Source organism: Engystomops pustulosus, chromosome 4 (assembly GCF_040894005.1).
Source record: "Engystomops pustulosus chromosome 4, aEngPut4.maternal, whole genome shotgun sequence".
Lineage (NCBI taxonomy): Eukaryota > Metazoa > Chordata > Amphibia > Anura > Leptodactylidae > Engystomops > Engystomops pustulosus.
In genome coordinates, this window is record NC_092414.1 from 34,054,765 (window position 1) to 34,075,500 (window position 20,736).

The 20,736-nt window shown below is 41.3% G+C and overlaps 1 long non-coding RNA gene across 1 annotated transcript in view; it reads left to right on the forward strand.

Annotated features, from left to right (window-relative positions):
- LOC140128926 (uncharacterized) overlaps positions 1 to 5,380 on the forward strand; it is a 48,940-nt gene extending 43,560 nt beyond the window's left edge. Inside the window, exon 3 of the long non-coding RNA XR_011855192.1 lies at positions 5,100 to 5,380. This is a non-coding gene — a long non-coding RNA (uncharacterized lncRNA). The remainder of the gene's footprint in view (positions 1 to 5,099) is intronic.
- The last annotated feature ends 15,356 nt before the right edge of the window (positions 5,381 to 20,736 follow it).

Consider the following 20,736-nt stretch of genomic DNA (forward strand, 5'->3'; position numbering starts at 1 on the left):
ACACGCTCATACACACACCATCTTACACGCTTATTTACTATCTCGGCGCTACACATTATCTTTTTTCCTTACACCATTTTTTTGTTACTCAATTTGGGTGCAGCTTATGAATCCAAATACTTTTCCTTCTCTTCTTGTTTGTGTCACACACTTACACCCACCAAAAGCAAGAATACTAAGTTCTATTTCAGCTTCGTGAATGTGGAGTCATAACAGACACTTTCGGTCATGCGCCAATTTATTAATCCCTTTGACATGATGAAAAATCACAGTCTAATAAACCACACAGTTTGTGTGTCACCGGGAATGTCACTTTAGCTTCCAATAGCCTGTGCTTTGCTGATTTTAAAAATGCCTTTGTCAGCATTCTGAATCATTTCAGTAGTTATTAATAGTTTATTTTACATAACATGGCTCCATGCCAGCAACATGTGGTGAGTCCCAGAGGGGGGAAGCTGCTACCTGTGTTTTTGTGATAGTCTCCTCTCCTCTGCACTCATCCATCTCTGTCCCCCATCCCCTCTTCCTGTCATGTGCATTGAGCAGACAGGGGAGGGAGGAGGAATGTGTATCTGAAAGAAGACTCACTGCATGCTGCTGGCAGGGAGCCAGGTAATGTGAAATCATTTTTTATAAGTAGTGGCAGTATTCAGAAGGCTATTGGAACTTGTCACCAGCTGAAAATGACTTCCTGGAGGCAGGTTCACTGTAAACAGAATAATGATATTGATGAGGTAACCACAGGATATCATGTCAGTGATGCCAGAGTAATACCAAAGAACAGAGGGACATTCCATGTATAATGGCAAGTGACGATTTTCTTCCATATGTGCACGTATGTCACCCTATCCCTATGGATGACTGACTATTGGCTGGCTGACAGAATGCACATCCCTCTAGTTCTGGATACTGCACGTATATACAGCACAACCATATGCTGCCTGCATGTGACCCGTATTTTATACATTTCCATTGACTTCTATGAGGCATACAGAACTGAAATACTGTAGAAAATAGGACATGTTCTATATTTTTGTATGGCTTGCTTATGTTACGCTACGGTGGGCAATACAGCCATGTAAATGGGTGGCCATAGTGCCAATTGAAATGAATATACTACCTGTAAATTTGGACAGCGTTTTCATTCGTTCGTGTGAATGCAGCCTAAGGCATGAATATTAACTTGTCCATAGCCCATCTACTAGCCACACAAACATCAAACATCAACCAAACTAGATCCCCAATGTTGTCAATTGTGCTCATTCACTGTGCAGAGTATGCATAATCATGCACAGGCTATAAACCCACCCCGCACCTCCTTGTGAATGCCGACTGCCCGCATCACAAAAATATGGCCACAAATATGTTTTCAAGTGGACATTGGCTGATGAGTGGCAATCACCCACCAATGTCAGACCAGCCTCATACTGGGGATAATTTTCCCTTCGTGCAGCCCACAAAATGTATGCAAGACCTTAGACTGTGATGTTATGAAGTAAAAGATAGGTTCAGGGAGCAGAACTAGGTCCATCTTAGCAGATCTGACCTTTCTCGTGATCAACACTGCACCATAAGTGTTTAGTCTAGATAAATCTCTGTCTTTTTCCGCCTTTCCAACACTACTTTAGGTTGAAAAAAATGTGGTTTTAGTCTAAGAAGAACAGCTCCGTAAAGTTATAGCAAATCTAGTAAACAACACATTACGTTGCAGGATATACAACAATTCCAATATGAAATAATGGCGGAAATAGAACTTCAGCGACGTCGTCCATATTTTCCCCTTGTATAGAGTTAACTTAATTCCGCCCGGCAATATCGGAAAGGACACTTGAAGTAATATTTAAGATTCAGCTTTCTTAAATAGTTATAAAGCATCGTAAAACGACATGCCATCCCTCCTATGTACTTAGCCGGAGTATCTCATTTCAGGAAAGCTTATACAGAAAGAGAGACTTGTGTATACGAATAAATCCAAATAATGGGGTAATCACATCGAACTGTTTAGCTGGAATTCCGCACTCAAGATTTTACTGCGTGCTGGGCTCCGTAGCGATGAAAAATATCTGGGAAATGTATTGGAGCACCGCTACTGGAAGTGTCTCATAAAGACCTTCTAACAACCATCATCTCTGCCTGCGAATTGGGTTTAATTCAGAATAGATGAAAACTGTCTATCATTACAGGTTCCTGATTGTTATCGTAACAGAGTTAATTAATATACAGCTCATCCGAGCTCTTCACCAATGGTTCCGGAATTGCGAGCAAAAGCAGAGCCGCGCGCAGGAGAATAGATTTAACTCTTACAACGTGGCTTCAGGGATCTTGTGATTCTGAGCATGAATGTCAGTCAATAGGGGAATACAGAATGAAAGGCAGAATAAAGAGACCTGTTTTTATTGTTTCTGTGTATTTATATTACATCTCTATATGCAGTTATTTGAAAAATAATAATTGATGATTAATGGGCTCAAATGGTGTCTTGTAGGTTCCATGTAAATTGATGTGGAATCGGTTTTTTAGAATATCAGATAGTTTATCCAGTATGTGAAAAATACTAATTTTGTAGGGTGTTTAATAGTCAACTGTTTATGTCAGAGGGGTCAGAGGTTGCAGCTCCCAAAGGATAAAGTGTGCAGCACTTGCTACTAAACTGTGTTTATGCCAGAGGAGTAACATGAACCTATTGGTCTAAATACAAAATCTGTAGCAGGCGACCAAGTATAATACATAATTTATAGTGCTGGTCTCTCTGTATATGTCCCCTATGGCTTCTGGGCCTGGATGCAACAAGTCCTGTTCCATACAATCCAAACTTTTACTTTATCAAAGAGCTTGTTCAAGGGGTTGTCCAAGACCGTAAAAAAAAAAAATGGTGGCTGGGAGGGGGCTGCTTAAAAAATGATACATGTACTTATCTTTGCTGTCCCTCCCAGTGTCCTGCGCTGCCATCTCTCCAGTATGTGCACCTGTAAGCAATAGGGGCATGGAATCTGCGCTGCGTTCAGCTTCCAGACAGGTGAGGTGGCCGTCCATGCCCATGGCCCATCGCCAGCCACCTCAGCCATGAGCCCGCAATGAAAACAAACTATCCTTACCTTGCGGTTCTTGGCACCTGCAGAGTAGTTGTTCGAAGTTAGCATCACTGAATCTATAAAGTAGCCTAGGTCTAGCTTCATTGAAGCATTGTGCAGGCCTCTGGAGCACCAGCGATGTGTTTATAACATTTATATCTATAAAGATATGAGGGAGTTATTAATCTTTAGTTTGTAAACATGCACCTGTTTTTCGGGGGGGTGGTTGAGATTGTTTTTGTTTTATTAGAGGGCATTTAAGGTGTTTTTTTGTGACTTTTTTCAAAAAAGTCCCACAAAAGTCACAAATTGTTCAACGATAATGCCCTCTGCCGAGAGTCACTAAGATCAGTCCGAATCAGTCGGATTGTCCGATGCCCCGCCCCCTATTTCTGTTGCATGAAAGCCAGCACAGCTGCACCAAAAAACGATCACGTGTGACACAATCCCCTGTTAAATATCTGTCACAGCCGCACCAAACCCAAAAACGTTGGTTAGTCCGACAAAAGTGCGTCCGCGGACCCTTAGTAAATAAGCCCCATTATGTGTAAGGATATCTACCAGCAGGTAGACTGTCCTAAATAGGCTGCTCATTATGTCTAGGGGATGGGGGGGACTGTGTTGAAACTGTATTTTAGCATTTTTATTGCCGAAATTACAACTTTGTGAAAGTGCCAGAGATGCTCTGGCAGACAGCACCTGAGTGCCTCCGGCACTTTTAAAAACAATGAAATACATGTAAAACACAGTCCCCCCATCCCCTATACTATTTAGGACACTCTTCCTCCAGTAATCTGGTGGTAGATGTCCTTTAAAGTCTGAAGCACATCACCATACCAGTGTATTTTTGTGTGTCATTTTGTTTTTTGTCCATGTTTCTTTCTTTTGCATTTTTTAGTTTTGGAAAATAAAATCTTACGCTCTTTAACTGTCTGGAATACTGGATTATTTTCCTGTTTATTCTTTGATTCTTAGCACTGAAAAATTATTGTAAGTTGCCACCACTGGGTGAGTGGGAGAGTTGTAAATTTTTGTGCAAATCTGCAAATGCTGTATTTTTAATAGATGCCACAGACAGCAGTAGTATCAGGCAGATTTGAACCCTAAACCACAGTTGTTGTAGAGTGTATATGGTCCCAAATCACCTTACAAGTTCTCTTTGAAGGAATTCTACCATGGAGAATCTACTTCTGAGAGATTCTCCATGGTAGATTCCCCTTCCGGGCAGCAGCTGCATCCTGTTTTCCAAGGCTGCTGGGGGCATGTAGTAGCCTCAGACATCTCCGTGGACGAATGCTACTCCACGCCCCCAGGAGAAATTTACAATCCCGTCTTTACCCGCTCTGGCCTGTCTTGGGCAGCATTTGAGCTCTGCACAAGTGCAGTAGTTTGCTGCCGGCAAATCTTTGACAGCGAATGGGAGCTACTGCTCAAGCACAGAGCTCCTCAACTGCAGGTACACCGCCAGCAGCAGAACAAGACCTACTGCACTTGTGCAGAGCTCCATTGCTGCTTGGGACACGCCAGAAGAACGGGCCGGAGTGGGCGGATGCGGATTTATAGTGGCTACTGGAGGCGAGTACCAGCCTTCACCCCCGGAGCTGTTTGAGGTTACTCCATACCCCCATAAATTTTAGAAATTAATATGCATATTTAAACATTAAGCTTTATTTCTGAAGCAGCTGCATCCAAGAATTAGTGAAAAACAGGATACAGCTGTTGCCCGAACGGGGAACATACCCTGTGTAATCTCTCAGAAGTAGAGTCCCCATGGTAGATTTCCTTTTACGGTATTCAAGTAAAGTTAAGGTTGGACATGTTAGTAATCAATACATATTATTTTTATCAAATTGCAATCCAAAAAAGTAATGAATAATTAAGACATATTCAAAACAATAATATTTTATTTAACTGTAGTCAGGCACATGCCAACGATCCCCCTCCCCTTATCCGTTCAATGATCCAGTATAGATCTTTTATTCTATTTTTCTGTAACGTTTTATTTTCTCTCTCCGAAATGTCTTCCAGAATCCTACAGACGGCTGGTTATTCTAGTCTTTCTGTGAATACAGAACATTACCTCCACAGCATAATATCACAGTGAGAAAGGGAAAAGGAAAGTATCCAGGCTTCACATCTAAACAAGCACAAACATTACAGCATCTCCAATAGAGGATTCGGAGTCTTGTAGCATGTGGCAAGGGTATAATTGTTTGCAATCTGTAAAAGCAGGAGAAAAGTCAATATGGTTATTATTCTACCGCTGAAATACTTCTAAAAGGTTTCGGGGCACCGGCAATTGACTGTAATTTGGAGATGTTTTAGATAAATGTTTTAAGGCTCGGAGAGATCACTTCTGTTTTGTTCAGGGTTAACCTCTACAAGTTACATTTTACTTTGATGCATATATTTCAGGTTTTTAAAAGGTGTTTCATATGAACCTCATACTTAAACACAATCTCTTCGGATTTTTGTGGGTTTAAATCATATTCAAAAGAATTTTACCAAACAATCCTCTAAAAACTATCATCAATACTTGGTTTATCTGCCCAGGATCAGAAATCTCTAAGATTGTTCCTTGAGAAATACTTTCTATTGCTGCCATCCATTAAGGCGCTGCTGATCAAAAATTTATTGAAGACCTATCTTGACATTAGGTTATCAATATCTGATCTGTGAAGGGCAAAGCACAGAGAGAGGAGCTGGTTGAATATTACTCCATGTTTAGTGTGGTGACCTGCAGCCACAGATGTATGCTCGGTTCAGATTCCCTTAAATGTGGGTCAAGCCTATAGTTCTGGCACATGGCCACTAAACAGAGCATGGAACCCTTAGCTTGGGACTGTGTTTAATAGATCATTGATGACAGATGTTGATCAGCTGTAGTAAAAGGAAATCCATCACCAGGATTTACCTACCCAAACTAACTGCTCTGAAATGCAGAAACACAATGGGGCAGATTTATTAGATGTGTCTAAAAGTCAAAAGTTGGAATAGACAGTGTTCTACTGCGCCAGATTTACCAATGTGCCAGATGTGGGTTGATAAATCTGGTGTAGGATAACACTGTCTAGTGTAACTTTGTACCTTTGATAAGTTGGCTTAAAGGGGTTTTCCAACCATACAAGTTAGATCCTATCCCTATGTCGGCAATCTCTGTCAGCTCAAAAGAGATAAATGGGACTAATTGGACATGCACGGCCATCTGCTCCACTCATCTCTGGGATCGACAAGCGGTCTGAGGGAGGTACTATAGACACCATCGGATTCCCGTTCTCGTGATCTATAGGGGTCTCATCACCAACCAAAATAAAAGCATCTACATTTCTTTGAAAAAATAAACTTAACCTATTGTAGATTACAAAAGAAATAGAGAAAAACATGTTAACAGAACATCATAGGCAAAGTTAGTTTTCAAACTCCTTTGACTGACGCGTTGACTGGCCAATCATCATTCAGTGGAAACAACTCTCCATAAATTTTGAGTTAAAAATGATCTGGCACTTAGACAAGTCTCCATTGTATGAAACAATATGGCGCTGCTTTACATAATAATTGAACTGCCAATCATAATGTTAGAAATAAAAGAAATTTCACAAATCTGTGTTACATGCATCAAAGTCTTAAGTCACCTGTGAAAGAAAGACAAAGTGTTGTAGAATTAGTGTTCAATCTCATTTGCATTGAATGTGTTGGAAGGGGATGTTGAATGCCTTCTTTGCCACCCACCTAGAGATTAAAAATGAAAAGCCTAAAATTCTGGCAATAATGTTTTTCACTGTGAAAAAACAACATGTATATGTACTAAATTTTAAAGAATTTTTCACTTATATGCCAATAAAACACGACTTTTTAGTGAAAAACTAAACCTTTTGTATACACTACAATTGTGATGTCTAACATTTTCATCAAAATGTTAGACATCACAAAAAGCCCAATCTAAAAATGATTCTCCCATGTTGTAAACACTGTAAAAGAAAAAAATTCAAATACCCAAATTCACAGTTATTTCATTATTTCCTCTCCCATACAAATGTTAACAAAAAGTGATGCAAAAAAGGTTGTATATGTTCCAAAATGGTATCGATGAAAATTTCTGCTCATTACACAAAAAATGATACCGTACTCATCTAGTCATAACAGCTTTCAAACTTTTTACAAAAAGTGGCAACATCTGGAATCAGGTGATAACTCAGGGAACACTACAGAAAACTGTACAATGGCGAACTTTGAAGGGAGGGTGTCTTAGACACAATAAATGTTGCAATGTTGCACCTGTGCCACAAAAAGTAGCAAAATATAGACAAAGAAAAAGCCAATCCAAAGCAAAAGTACACATGCCCCATAATGTACTACAAAATTAAAAAAAATAAAAAAAAACACAATAGAAACTATATAAGTACTTAATATCCATGATTGTACTGACCTAGGGAATAAAATATATCATTTGGGAAAAAAGAGACTTTAAAACATGGTGCAAATGTGATATTTTTTGTAAATTTTACCATATTTGGATTTTTTTTCCAGCTCTCTGTACACTGCATGGCATTTTAAGTACTATACACAAGGAAGTAAAATTTGTCCCACAAAAAGCAAGCCTGCACACAACTCTGTAAATACAAATAAAATAAAAAAGATATGACCTTTGGGAGAAGGGAAGCTAAAAACAGAAATGCAAAAACAGGAAAGGACATTGATTAACAAAGCGGATGTGCATGCTTCATTCCTCTATACAGTATCAATAAAAATAATAATAACTATTATTATTATTCCTTTATTTATATAATGCGCACACAGATTACGTAGCACTGCACAGAGTTCGCCAAATCAGTCCCTGTCCCCAATGGGGCTCACAATCTAATCAACCTACCAGTATGTTTTGGAGTGTGGGAGGAAACTGGAGGGTCTGGAGGAAACCCATGTAAACAAAAAGAGAACTTACAAACTCTTTGCAGATATGGGACTTGAACCCAGGACACCAGCGCTGCAAGGCTGTAGGGCTAATTACTGAGCCATAATGCTGCCCCTATTTATATATGTTATATGTATCCATTTGGGGGGATTCATCACACACTGTTGAATCGTGATAAATCCTGCTGCTGAATGTGCTGGCAGGTAATTCTATGGCAGGTCTTATCTGGCGTAGAATTATTCTATAGCCTTCACCAGTGCAGACTATAGGCAGTGCACAGAGCCCCCTCTGCTGCCTGGCAAGCCCCCTCTCCACACCCACTTGATAAATGGGGGCAGTTATACAATGGGACATTTTTATGGCATACAAACCCTCAAAATAGTCAGGAATTGTGACTATTTCACAGTTTGTACCCCAGTAGTACTAATAATGTAGCATCTGCATTTCATATTTTCTAATATCGATGAATAACCACAAACGGCAGTAACCCTTCAGTGACAGACGGATTGCTAATGGCTTTTATTTACATTTTCTTTATATCCTATATCAGAAGTTTTTCGGCCCGATGGCTCCCACTTGTATCTACAATACTATTATATCTGTGAAACTTCAAAAAAAATGTTATCTAGAAAAAAAAAAAAAGCAGCAACATCCGTCCACATTCGTAAGATCTAATCATTAAATGAGTCAAAATTCTGCTCGTCCTAGCATCGGCTGTCATCTATATATTGACGTCTACCTGCAATTACATCCCTAATGGCTAATCAGCGTAGTCAAAAGGTAAGACATGGTGACACGGGCAAGATAGACGTATAATGTCTTATAGGAAATAGCCAAATAATTAGTGCTGGGTTTTATTTACTACTCCTAATAGGCTCGTGGTTATATATGGCAATGATCAAAGAATGGGAGAGATAACAAGCCGCATAAAGTACATTGTATCCCTTTGAAGTGACTATCACAAATAGCCCTTAGTGTTCTCCCTGACTGTGTTCATTATAAACAGAAGTCACATATCTTCCCTCATCTTATTGATTCATTTGTTGAAACTGAAGTTCTAATGAAAAAGTGTTTTTTTTCCCCCCCAAAGCATTGGTGCCTTGTTAATAGCCGATCGCCTGATGCGCTAACGGAAGGAAACTCGCCAGCTGGTTACATTGTGACATCTAATAAAGCAATATTCCAAAGTACACGGATTCTGTCCTTAAATCCACACAGCTAAAGCCTAGCACTTGTATTCCACATACCCACAGTTGTCATAAAATATCCGACATGGCCTTAAAATCCAAGAAGAAAAGGGGATTATATATATGAAAGTTGGTCTTATTTGCTTTGTAAAAGAGAGCCGTGCTTATCCAATTGCCTCGGGCTGTTTTTATAAGCTCCGAGTTGACTCTTTAAAAAAAAAAAAAAAATAGAATTATTCTACAAAAGTCTCTGATTTGAATATAGATTTGGGTCTGGACATCCGACGCCTTATATCTGAATTTCGTGTATGAAAAAAAAACGTATGAAAAGATCAAACTGTTCTCAAGTATTAGTAAAGAGGATCAAGAGTAAGTAGATGGTACAAGTCGATTTGTAAGGGGTTAAATTTAGTGACAAGACATTGACAATTCCAGCATATTGTACTGCAAATGTTATAGGACATTTCTTAGAATTTTGGGGAAGGTAAATTAGTGCGAGCATGTGAGACTGGGATACTACAGGGCTGTTAAAGGGGATTTCCATGGCATAATAAATATCAGATTGGTGGGGGTCCTTACACAGCTAAGCATATCTATTTCCTGGTGCCCAATTTTAGTACAAATTTACTATTTTTCAGGCATCAAAGAACATTACAGGCATAATACACACAATGGGGGTCATTTACTAAGGGCCTGATTCGTGTTTTCCCGACGTGTTACCCGAATATTTCCGATTTGCGCCGATTTCCCCTGAATTGCCCTGGGATTTTCTGGGGGCGTGGCCGAATGAAAACCCGACGGATTTGTAAAAACCGGCGCATTAAAAAAAAAAAAATCTGTCGCGGAACTTGCGCTTACCTTCACTCAGCCCGAGCCGGTGAACTCCAGTGCGTTCCGACGCTTTTCAGCGCAGCAGCGCCACCTGGTGGATGGCGGAGGAACTACCTTAATAAATCCCGGCCGGACCCGAATCCACCGCAGAGAACGCGCTGCTGGATCGCGAATGGACCGGGTAAGTAAATCTGCCCCAGTGATGTCACAGTACAAGAATAATTCACACAGTGATGTTATAACAAAGAGATAATACACACAGTGATGTCAAAGTAAAGGAATAATTCACACAGTGATGTCATAACAAAGGGATAGTACACACAGTGATGTCAAAGTAGAGTATAATTCACAGATTGAAGTCACCGCATAGTTATAATACACATATTGATTTTATAGTACATAGATTATAAACAGTGTGATGTCACAGTACAGTGATAATGCACACATTGGGGCAGATTTACTTACCCGGCCCATTCGCGATCCAGCGGCACGTTCTCTGTGGTGGATTCGGGTCTTCCGGCGATTAACTAAGGTAGTTCCTCCGACGTCCACCAGGTGGCACTGCTGCGCTGAAGAGCATCGGAACGCACTGGAGTTCACCGAGCCATCCTGGATGAAGGTAAGCACGTGTCCCGCGAAACTTTTTTTTTAAATGCGTCGGTTTTTCTGAATCCCTCGGGTTATTGTTCGGCCATGCCCCCCGATTTCCGTCACATGCATGCCTGTGCCAAAAACCCGGGGCAATACAGGGAAAATCGGCGCAAATCGGAAATATTCAGGCAACGCGTCGGGAAAACGCGAATCGGGCTCTTAGTAAATGACCCCCAGTGATGTCACAGTGCAAGGATTATACGCACAGTGATTGTGCAGTGCAGGGAGAATGCACAAAGTAATGTGATAGTACTGTGTTAATGCACACAACAATGTCACAGTGTAGGGATTTAATGCACTTTTTTCTTTAAGGAAAATGTGATAATGTACATAAGGCACAGGAACAATGCAAAAAAATAAATAAATTAAACATGAGCTCTGCAGTGAATAGATAACTAATACACACATCTCCATAGTAAAACATACTAGAGATAAGATCAATTTTGTCACATTTCGCTCTACTTGCCACCTGCTGCCTATGAGTTGAAATGGGGTATCTCACTTCATTGGCCCCATAGCAGCTGCTCTGACAGCTACCCAGGTAGTTAGGACCATGGGTTAGTGCACAACAGAGCTGCAATATTAAGTTTCTCCTTCAATTTTTTGATACAAACATTTGATTAAATTGACCAGGATACAACCTGTCATTCTTGTTAGTCATAGAAATTCCTCCTCAAGTCTTGATCATCACAAATTGGACAAATGGTGGCGCATCAATATCAATGAAAAATGAATCCATGGGAAGTTCCATTTTCCAATAAGAAGCTTTAAGAGCCAATCAGATCATACGAGTGTGTCTGCTGTCAACCAATTTTAACTACATCAAAAATAAACCAGAGGTTAAAACTATACAGATCTCTCCCGATTCCCATTATCCTCGCGCTCTGTCTTGTCATGCGCATGTCTGATCTCAACTAATGATTTACTTGCTACTTCAATTTAATATCACTGCAGGACAAATACAGTTTTTGAAAACTATGAATAAAATTGTGGATTGTTTTCGCTTCAGCTGGTATTTTTTCGCCCCCACAAATCTCCGATTTGATGTAATTGCCGATTCTGATAAGAAACTGCATTAGCAATTATTTACATTTTAATATCTTTGGTGCACAAATGTTTCTAATTATATTTGTTTTCAACGCTAGAGTAAATATTAATGACTCTTTCAATGCCGGAGCAATGAGCAACCTCACTGCTACATTCGTAGGCAGATCCAAACACTTGTACAGGGAAAAAGGAGAGTCCATGATATGTGATGGGCTGAAAAGTTGACAATGATGAACCATCTCCGTAGCATCCAGTCATATTGCCGAAGACCAGAAAGGGAACAAGGAAATCGGTGGAAGAGACCATACTAAAGCAGGGAAAGAAGATACGGGGAAGATCCCATGGGTTTGGTTTTGAAGCCTATCACACACACTATCCTAAATTTTCAGGAAGTGGTCTACACGTCCATGTAGGGAGACCACCATGTTCCATACTTCTCACATCCTGTATTTGAGAGTATAGTTCATGGAAGATTTGGGTTTTAGCTGCAGAGAAGTGTAGAATATTTTTTCACTTACCTAGTCTCGTCTATATGTTTTTTAAGGAATGTAAGAAATCTACCTTACCACTTTGCAGGGGCACATTTACTAAGGGTCCTTCGGACGCATTTCCGTCGGTTTTCCCTCATTTTTCAGTTTTGTGCTGAATTGTGGTGGGTTTTTGGCGCACGCGATCTGATTATGGCAAGGGCACCGGCTTTCATGCGACATAAATGGCCATCGGACAACCCGACAAACGTACAAACCGCGGAATTTAAAAATCAAATTGTGTCGCAAAATCAACACTCACATGAACCGGTAAGAAGATGGTGAACTCCGGCGGACCTCAGCGGGGAAGCGACACATGCAGGAAATTGGACACACCATCTCGTGGCAGCTCTGAATCCTCCTCGGACATTCCGGATCTGCGGCGTCAACGGGACGGGTAAGAAATATGCCCCACAGCATCTGGTCATACTGTAATTGTTACAGCTACCTCACTGTTGAAAAGTGATTATGTACCATTGAAGTGGTTCTCCCGGATCCCAGAGTTTTTGTTAATATTGGTCCTAGGTGGCGTAAAATAAAGAAAGAAATTATAAAGCTGGGTTCCCATCTAGTTTTTGGTATACGTTCAGCACATGCATCGCAGTGGGTTGGAGGTGTAGCAGGGTGACGTGTATGAGCATACAGTGTGATACATATGTGCCACATGTTGTAAGGACACATCTTTACCACGTATAGCAAAAACTAAATATGAGACCTTTGTCCTCACTTTTCACCAGCGTTGATGTCACTTCAACAGAACACACCTGCTACAAACTAATATAGATTGTAAGCTTTTGCGAGCAGGGCTCTCACTCCTATTGTTTCATATGACAATGCTTTTACTCTTGTCTTATTTTATTAGTATATGTACCATGATCTGTAAAGCATTTTGTAATATAATGACATTATAGAAATAAAGTTTTATTTTTATTAATAAAAGCTACAGCCTGTCACGGCCATACCCGCAATCCTCGGTTTGGATCGCGGGTACACCCGTCCCTCCTACGTAGCACGGTGTTCCCCCGCCACTTTTCACCTCTGCTCGGGTCCCAGCATGTAGGCCGCACATCTCCTTCCCTCCAGGCCGCACACTCCGACTGCTAGGGGTTCTCTAATCCGGCCTCGCCCTTATAATCTGGCACCTCCCTTCACTCCCCACCGGATCTTCAGCATTTTAATGGAACTTCCAAGGTTTCCACACCTCGCTTCCCACAGCGGTTCCTGTTGAAGTGATTGCCCATCAGCGTTTCCAGACGCTCCTGTCCTCCAGCGTTTCCAGACACCTACATGTCACCAGCGTTCCTATATGCTCCTGGTGTCTCCTGTCTCCAGCGTTTCCAGGCGCCTCCATGTCTCCTGTCTCCAGCGTTCCCAGATGCCTCTGTGTTCCTGTCTCCAGCATTCCCAGATGCTTCCGTGTTCCTGTGTGTCTCCAGCGTTCCCAGATGCCTACAGTCCGTGCCAGCGTTACTAGTGTTCCTCCGTGTTCCTGCTGTCATCCCAGGCTCGGACTGTTTCCTGGATATCCTTTACCTTGGCTGCCACCACGGGCCTCATACCATCTCCCGTGGTGGTCCAGAGGGTCCACTGGTCCACAGACTCCTTCGGACTCCCATAGAGACTTTTAGTTCTATTGTCTATGTGACCATTACACAGCCTATATCATCACCGATCCTCAGTTAATGGGCTTTGATGAATCCAAATTCATGATCTTCAGACCATGGCGAGATTGATGTGGGAGTCACATGCAGATGTCAGGGTATAATGGACTGAATGAAATTGGTTAGTGGTGCCAGCCTGAATCTTGAGTGTTATACTTTTCTACTAATTGCGTCTGGGACCTGGCCTTAAATTCTGAGATTCTGAACTATTGATAAAGACAATTCTGCTCCGTTTAAAAAGACAGATTTTATGTTAGTGGCTTGTGACGTTCCAAACCACCTAGAAGTATGCAAAGTCAGTTAACCATTGTTTCACAGACACCCACTGGATTCACTGGCTCGGGGAGGCAAAGGAAGTGAGAGAAAGTGGCCCACATGACCTACAGCATGACCCCTTTTACTTACCCTGGTGCAGCAGAGCCCGGTCTGTTGGTAGTACGGCCACCAGCTCTCGTTAGATATAAGACTTCTCCACTAGTAAATTATATTGGGCCAGAAATAGCTCAGGTAGCATATATACAGACCTAGAACATGAATGTGTGGATTCATGGATTAAGATAAAAGAGCAACTTATATAAATTTAGACATTTCAGTGCCTTAAAAGCACAGTAGACAAACACTATACATAAGGGTAATATATATAGACTCTACATGCCCATCTTGCCCCTGGGCAGATGCTAGGACTCATCCCATCCTTCAAAATCCAAGACCGGTCAGAACTCCTTAACGGAAGATCACAGAGTACTTGTGCTGAGCCCCTAGTACACTTAGACACTCATCATGACCTGGTTTCTCTGTTTCACTTGTTAGTTCTGTATATCTCCTCATGTGGTGACTCAAAAGCAAACTGGACCCAGGTAGGTGTTTGTTCCGCTCCCCTGATAGCAGAAAAGTAACCACTGTCTAGGATACATCATCACTTCCTAACACCATTTTATCTTTGAAGATGAAACTTTTAGTCCAGCTAGTCTTGCCCGGGTTCCTTTGAAGCTAAACCCACTGTAGGGATAGATGTCCTCTTCCAGCTTGCAAGATGTATGGTCCATCTAATTTTCCATGACTTGTGACCCCTCTCCAATAATCTCCACAGGCCTGCATTAGGGAGAATTGGTAGTACTGTAGAGGTAGCTTGTAGATAACTGGTGAGTTGCCTCCCGTAGAGAGACAAAGTGAGAGGTAAAGCTGTCCTGTAAACATATTTGGACATGTCTGGGCAAGAAGAAATACAATACAAGAAATAATGTATTTGTATCTACAGAGCACCATACAGACAGTATATCATAAGGAAATCTCATTACTGGACTTGCTGGAATACACAAGGGGCAACTAATGATGCCTGATGTATTTTGTTACACGCACCATCATTGCAACCAATTATTTTATGTTAAGATTTTTTGACACAGTTTTTTAATTGTTTGGACACATTTAAAGAGCTCAAAGCGGTTGCTTCATTTCTTGTTCGATAAAACCTTTGCTGAATTATGCATTATGTCGCACTTATCAGAACGATGGAAGAAAGGCCTTCTATATGTGTTGTATTGACCTAAAACACAGGGTCGAGATGAAGGTATTTATCAATGCATTAGCATGCGGAAAGAAGAGCCGGAACCTAACTTTACCACATAACCGCACAGCTTGAAGTGCTTTTGCTGTAGCTTAGGATTCTGGGAAACTGTAGAAATGTGAGTTTAGAATTCACAGTGCATCACCTTTTTATTTTAATCATCTTGAGGTTTTATAAGCCTTATGTACTGTACAACAGAAAAAATAGATATTACCTAGGGCTAATAAAAATGTCAATGTGTGAGTTTCTATGTTTGTGAGATTAGCCTCAGTGAATATTTCACTTCAATCAATTGCTATAGTTTTTTTACCCATAAAAATTCTTTTATTTATATAGCACACACAGATTACGCAGCGCTGCACAAGCATGTCAAATTGGTCCCTGTCCCCATGGGGCTCACAATCTAAACATCCTAACAGTATGTTTTTTTTTTGAAGTGTGGAAGGAAACCGGAGGACCCGGAGGAAACCCACGCAAACACGGAGAGAACATACAAACTCTTTGCAGATGACCTGGATGTGAACCCCGGTGCTGCAAGATTGTAGTGCTAACCATTGAGCCACCGTGCTGCCCTAGAATTGACACCAACTCCCCCCCTCTTCCCTCCCTGCCAACCATTCATCCAATTATTTACAATATTTTCAGTGGAGTTTCCTGGACAAAAAAAATTTAAGTTTTCTAAAAAAAAATGTTGACCATGGCATTGCTAAGGTGATAAAAGATTTCTGGCTTCAGACACAGTGCAGTCAAATTCTTATTAGTGGCCACCTACCTACATATGCCCACTAATATTTCATTACTTTTGTTAAAAATAAGATGACTAGTATTATTCAGCTACAGAAAACTACTTATATAAAGTGACTGCAGGTAATGCAGTAATTTACTTACCCAGTTTTGTTGCGATCCCGCGGTGCATTGTCCAACAAGGATTCGGGTCTGCATCGATTCACTAAGATCGTGCGCCCGAGTTCCTGCATCCGTCCCTTCTGCGCCGAGGTCCGCCGGAGTTCACCTGCTTCTTCCTGGTGCATGTGAGTGCTTGATCTTGTGACACATTTCCTTTTTAAAATTCTGTGGTTTGTCTGAATCCGTCGGGTTGTCCGACGGGCCGCCCCCTGATTTCTGTCGCGTGCAAGCCGGCACCAATGCGTCACAGTCTGATCACGTGTGTCAAAAACCCAGGGCAATTCGGGGGAAAAAAGGAAATATTTGGAAAACCCTTACGAACTTGAGGTGCAATATAGCGATGTCAAAGCACCTCCTGGGCCAGTAGATAAGACCTAGCCACCTAGGAATGTTTTTTAATGGTTTAGGGCCTGTCCAGCTCCTGACTCCTGTCTGCCACCATATTCATTGTCTATGTTGGTAATGTGTTGGCTATTCCATTATATATGCATAGAAATAATAATTTTGATATCTTGATAGAAGAGACATTTTGGAACACAGGGATATGTGTTTATGATTTATGATACAAGATACGGCAATACAATTATATTGCAGAATATATCTGAAACACTGCTTCGCAATAGCAGTCTGATCGGAGTGTTACATCCGTAGGAGAGTCACAGAGGCTCCTAATTAGCATCCGCCAATTACATCACCGTCTGAGGGGGGGGAGGGTATATTGAAGGGCGACAATTGGATCCAAGATGCTACGCTCATTTTAGGTGCCCGCACTGATAGCAGGTGTTGTATAATACAAACGTCACCCATGCTCAATGGAAAGGGCTCCCTCTTCATACAATCTTAGGCCTCATGCACATGTCCGCCTGACAATACGGTCTTAAACAGGGAAAGTAAATGGGGGCAGGAGTGGGACCTGCTTTATAATAAGAGGTACAGCCGCTCACCTACTTCATGATGCGATTAGAAACAATGCATATATATCGTGCCTCACTGCACCATTACCATGCACAATAGACCTCAACTGTGGCTATGATTTAGCTGACATTTTTGCAGCTAGCTCATGACCCCCAAAAACTTGTGTGTACGTGATGTCTTCATGCCATCATGCTGTACCTTAACAGCATTTTCTGGGGGTGGGAGGTCATAAACTAGTTTTGGCTAAATGGCAATCCCTATAATCGCGTACAGGGCAAAAGAATATGAAAACTGTGAAAGTAAAAAAATAAATAAATGCATCAGTAAAATAAATTCTATTTACAAAAATGTAGTTGATACTTTGCCTTTAACACTTATTGAAAATATCTGAAAATCTTCTGTAAAATAGATGAATCCCGTTCAGCCATGTAACTCACAATCACTCTCCCTCTGGATGCATCTAATAGCGTTGCCTGTCTCTGGGTGTATAATTTATTCTACATTTACAGTATAGAAGAACACTACACTGAACAAATGATCCTTGTGTAAGGCGGCGGAGGGAGTTTAGGATGGCTTCATGTATGCTACAAATATAATTAACCTCTAGATCACTGGAGATGTTTACAGCTCATTTGAATCAAGTCCATCAAAAGAGATCATCCATCTGACAAGCGTCTTCACCATGATGTCCAGGGTTAGCATCCACTTGACATCCCGCTATAATGGCATCTGTCAACCGTCTATCTCGAGGAAATATACAACTGCAGTAGCACAGTACGGCTTGGCAATGATGTACGGCATTTCCCAGACCCTGGTATTTTTCAAACAAGGAACGAGCTGCTTCAGTTTTATATATTGAAGACATATCACTCTTAGAAGAAAGAACAGGACGGGAAAGGATGGCACAGCAGAGGTCTTCTCCAGAGCCTTTAATAAAACATGAATTAGGTGCCAGTGCACATTAAATTCAGCTCCCCCATGACAGAAAATCAAAAAGTTATCTTTTTCTTTCTAAAGGCATCTCCCTGATTGATCTGCAGAGAAAGCAAACACAAGAAAGGAAGGAGAGAGTATATGCACACTAAAAAATCTCTTTAATTTCTTAATTTAATATCTGACACGTAAAGATTCTCATTAAGCCAGTCAATGAAGCCTGGAAATACAATTTTCGTGCAAACTGTCGCTATCATAACTTACATGCAACTTCAGATGGTGCGCTGTAAGCAATGTGATTAAAACCATTCATCTTTTCTGTCAAATTCTCGCTCCTGTTATTAAACGAAGGGGCTTTGTGGGACTTACCAGCTGACAACTCCATTTGGGAAAGGAGGGGCTGTAAGGAATCGCTGGATGCACTCGATGCACTAGAGAAGCCCCTCGCAATACATCTCGGGATGGCAGTCAGGAACACTTATGTACTGGGTGGCTGGTAAATTGAAGGTTAAGCAGGAAGGAATAGCATCAAAGAAAGGTGTCAGGATTGTAGGAGAAGGTGCTCAATCTGGCTTTGTATATGAGCTCACACCATGGGTGGATGGAATAGTCCCCTATTACTAGTTACTGGCTGGTGACCAGGCTCTCGTCCAGTAGAGAACATAGAGCGGTGATTATATGATACGATTTTCTAGATAACACGTTTCCAATATGTGCAGATAAAATGAAATCCAAGGAACTGATCTTGAGTTGATGATATGGATCACCTTTCTTGGGCCTTCATCATGTAACACATGAGGTGGATGGTGATATTTAGAGGGATTGAACTAGTCAGGAAGAATATTCTTCATATGCCCTATTTGTCTTCTTTTTATTTGAAATGTGTTCTTAAATAACAATAACAGACACTGCAAAAATTATTCAGTTAAGTATTAGGGGAGTTAAGGAGTTAAAGTGGTTGTTCCATGTTTGTTTGTTATCCCTGATCTACGAGTAAGACAATCTGATCAGTGATACAAAGGGTAGGATCCCCCTGATCATAAGAATAGAGGTTCCATTCTCGCTTACTGATGGAGTGGCAAGTTGTGGATGCATCGTGCCACCTCATTCAGTACTGCGGGAATGTTGGATATTGTCATAGATCTTGGCTTACTCCGGGATTCCAATAGAATAGAGCGGGGTGGCAGATGGCAAATTCTTCATCAGTTACTGAGAACGAGACCTCTTTTCCTGTAATTGGTGGAAACTCGAATAATCGGGCCTCCAACAATCAGATTGTTACCTCCAACCCTGTAGATAGGGGTTAACAATCAAACTTGCCCCTGCCAGTTTAAAGATGTTGACTTGACCTTCAAAACTGATTGAACATCTATGGGATTTGCTGGATAAACAAATTTAACCAATAGAGATTACATAACATCAGGATTTAAAAGATCTCCTGTCAAAATATAGTTATACATGAGAAAATAGCCACAAACTGCCCTCATCCTTACTTAAAGGGGTTTTCCCACAAATAAAAATTCTCACAGCTCAATCCCCTAGTGATGTGAACACAAAAAAGATCATTTTAATTCCTTACTTTACAGTTTTAATCAGTGTTCTTTCTGTTTTAGCTGCTATCACTCCCACGGCTGCTCAAAATCCCAGGGTGTGTCTCTAAGCAGACACATTGGGGCACATTTCTTTACCTGTCCCGTCGCGATCCCCGCCGTGCATTGTCCGATGAGGATTCGGGTCTGCAGCGATTCACTTAGATCGTGCGTCCAATTTCCTCCATTTGTCGCTTCCCCCTCTGAGGTCCGCCGGAGTTCACCTTCTTCTTCCTGGTCCATGTAAGTGCTGATCTTGTGACACAATTTTGCTTTTTGTCCGAATCAATCGGGTTGTCCGATGCCAACGTCCCCCGTTTTGTGTCGCATGCAAGCCGATGCGACACATTCTGATCGCGTGCGCCAAAACCTCGGGGCAATTCAGTGCAAAACAGAAAAAAATTGCGAAACCCGACTAAAATGCAGTGTTTGGACCCTTATTAAATGTGCCCCATTATCATCCATCTAATTCTGTGGGGTGACAATGTGGTTACATTATCAGGGAATAGGTATATATACACTTTCATGTGGCTTCTGAAACGCTGACACATAGAAGGAGAGATGAGACAGATCAGAAATGAGATGCATGAGATACCTATTACACAGAGGCTGACAGACTTTATACTGTTACACTTTTAGCTCTACTACATCTCACAGACATATGTCTGCCACACCTTTCCCCCGGTTCACTTATCTCCTGGTAGTTTGTAGTTTCTCTCTGCTCACGATCTCAGTGAGAGCCTCTGAGCTCCGTGCAGGGGGCGTGGCTACAGGCTCAGAGCAGAAAGACACATAAATCTCAGCTGCATGATCTTACACAGAAATCCAAGTCAGAAGTTATAGGGTCGTGTCTAGGTGCAACTGAAATTGTGTACAGCAGGACTGATAGAGACCGGTTGGACTTATAGTTGTGAAATGCTGAATTTTTGTTAATAACAGTGA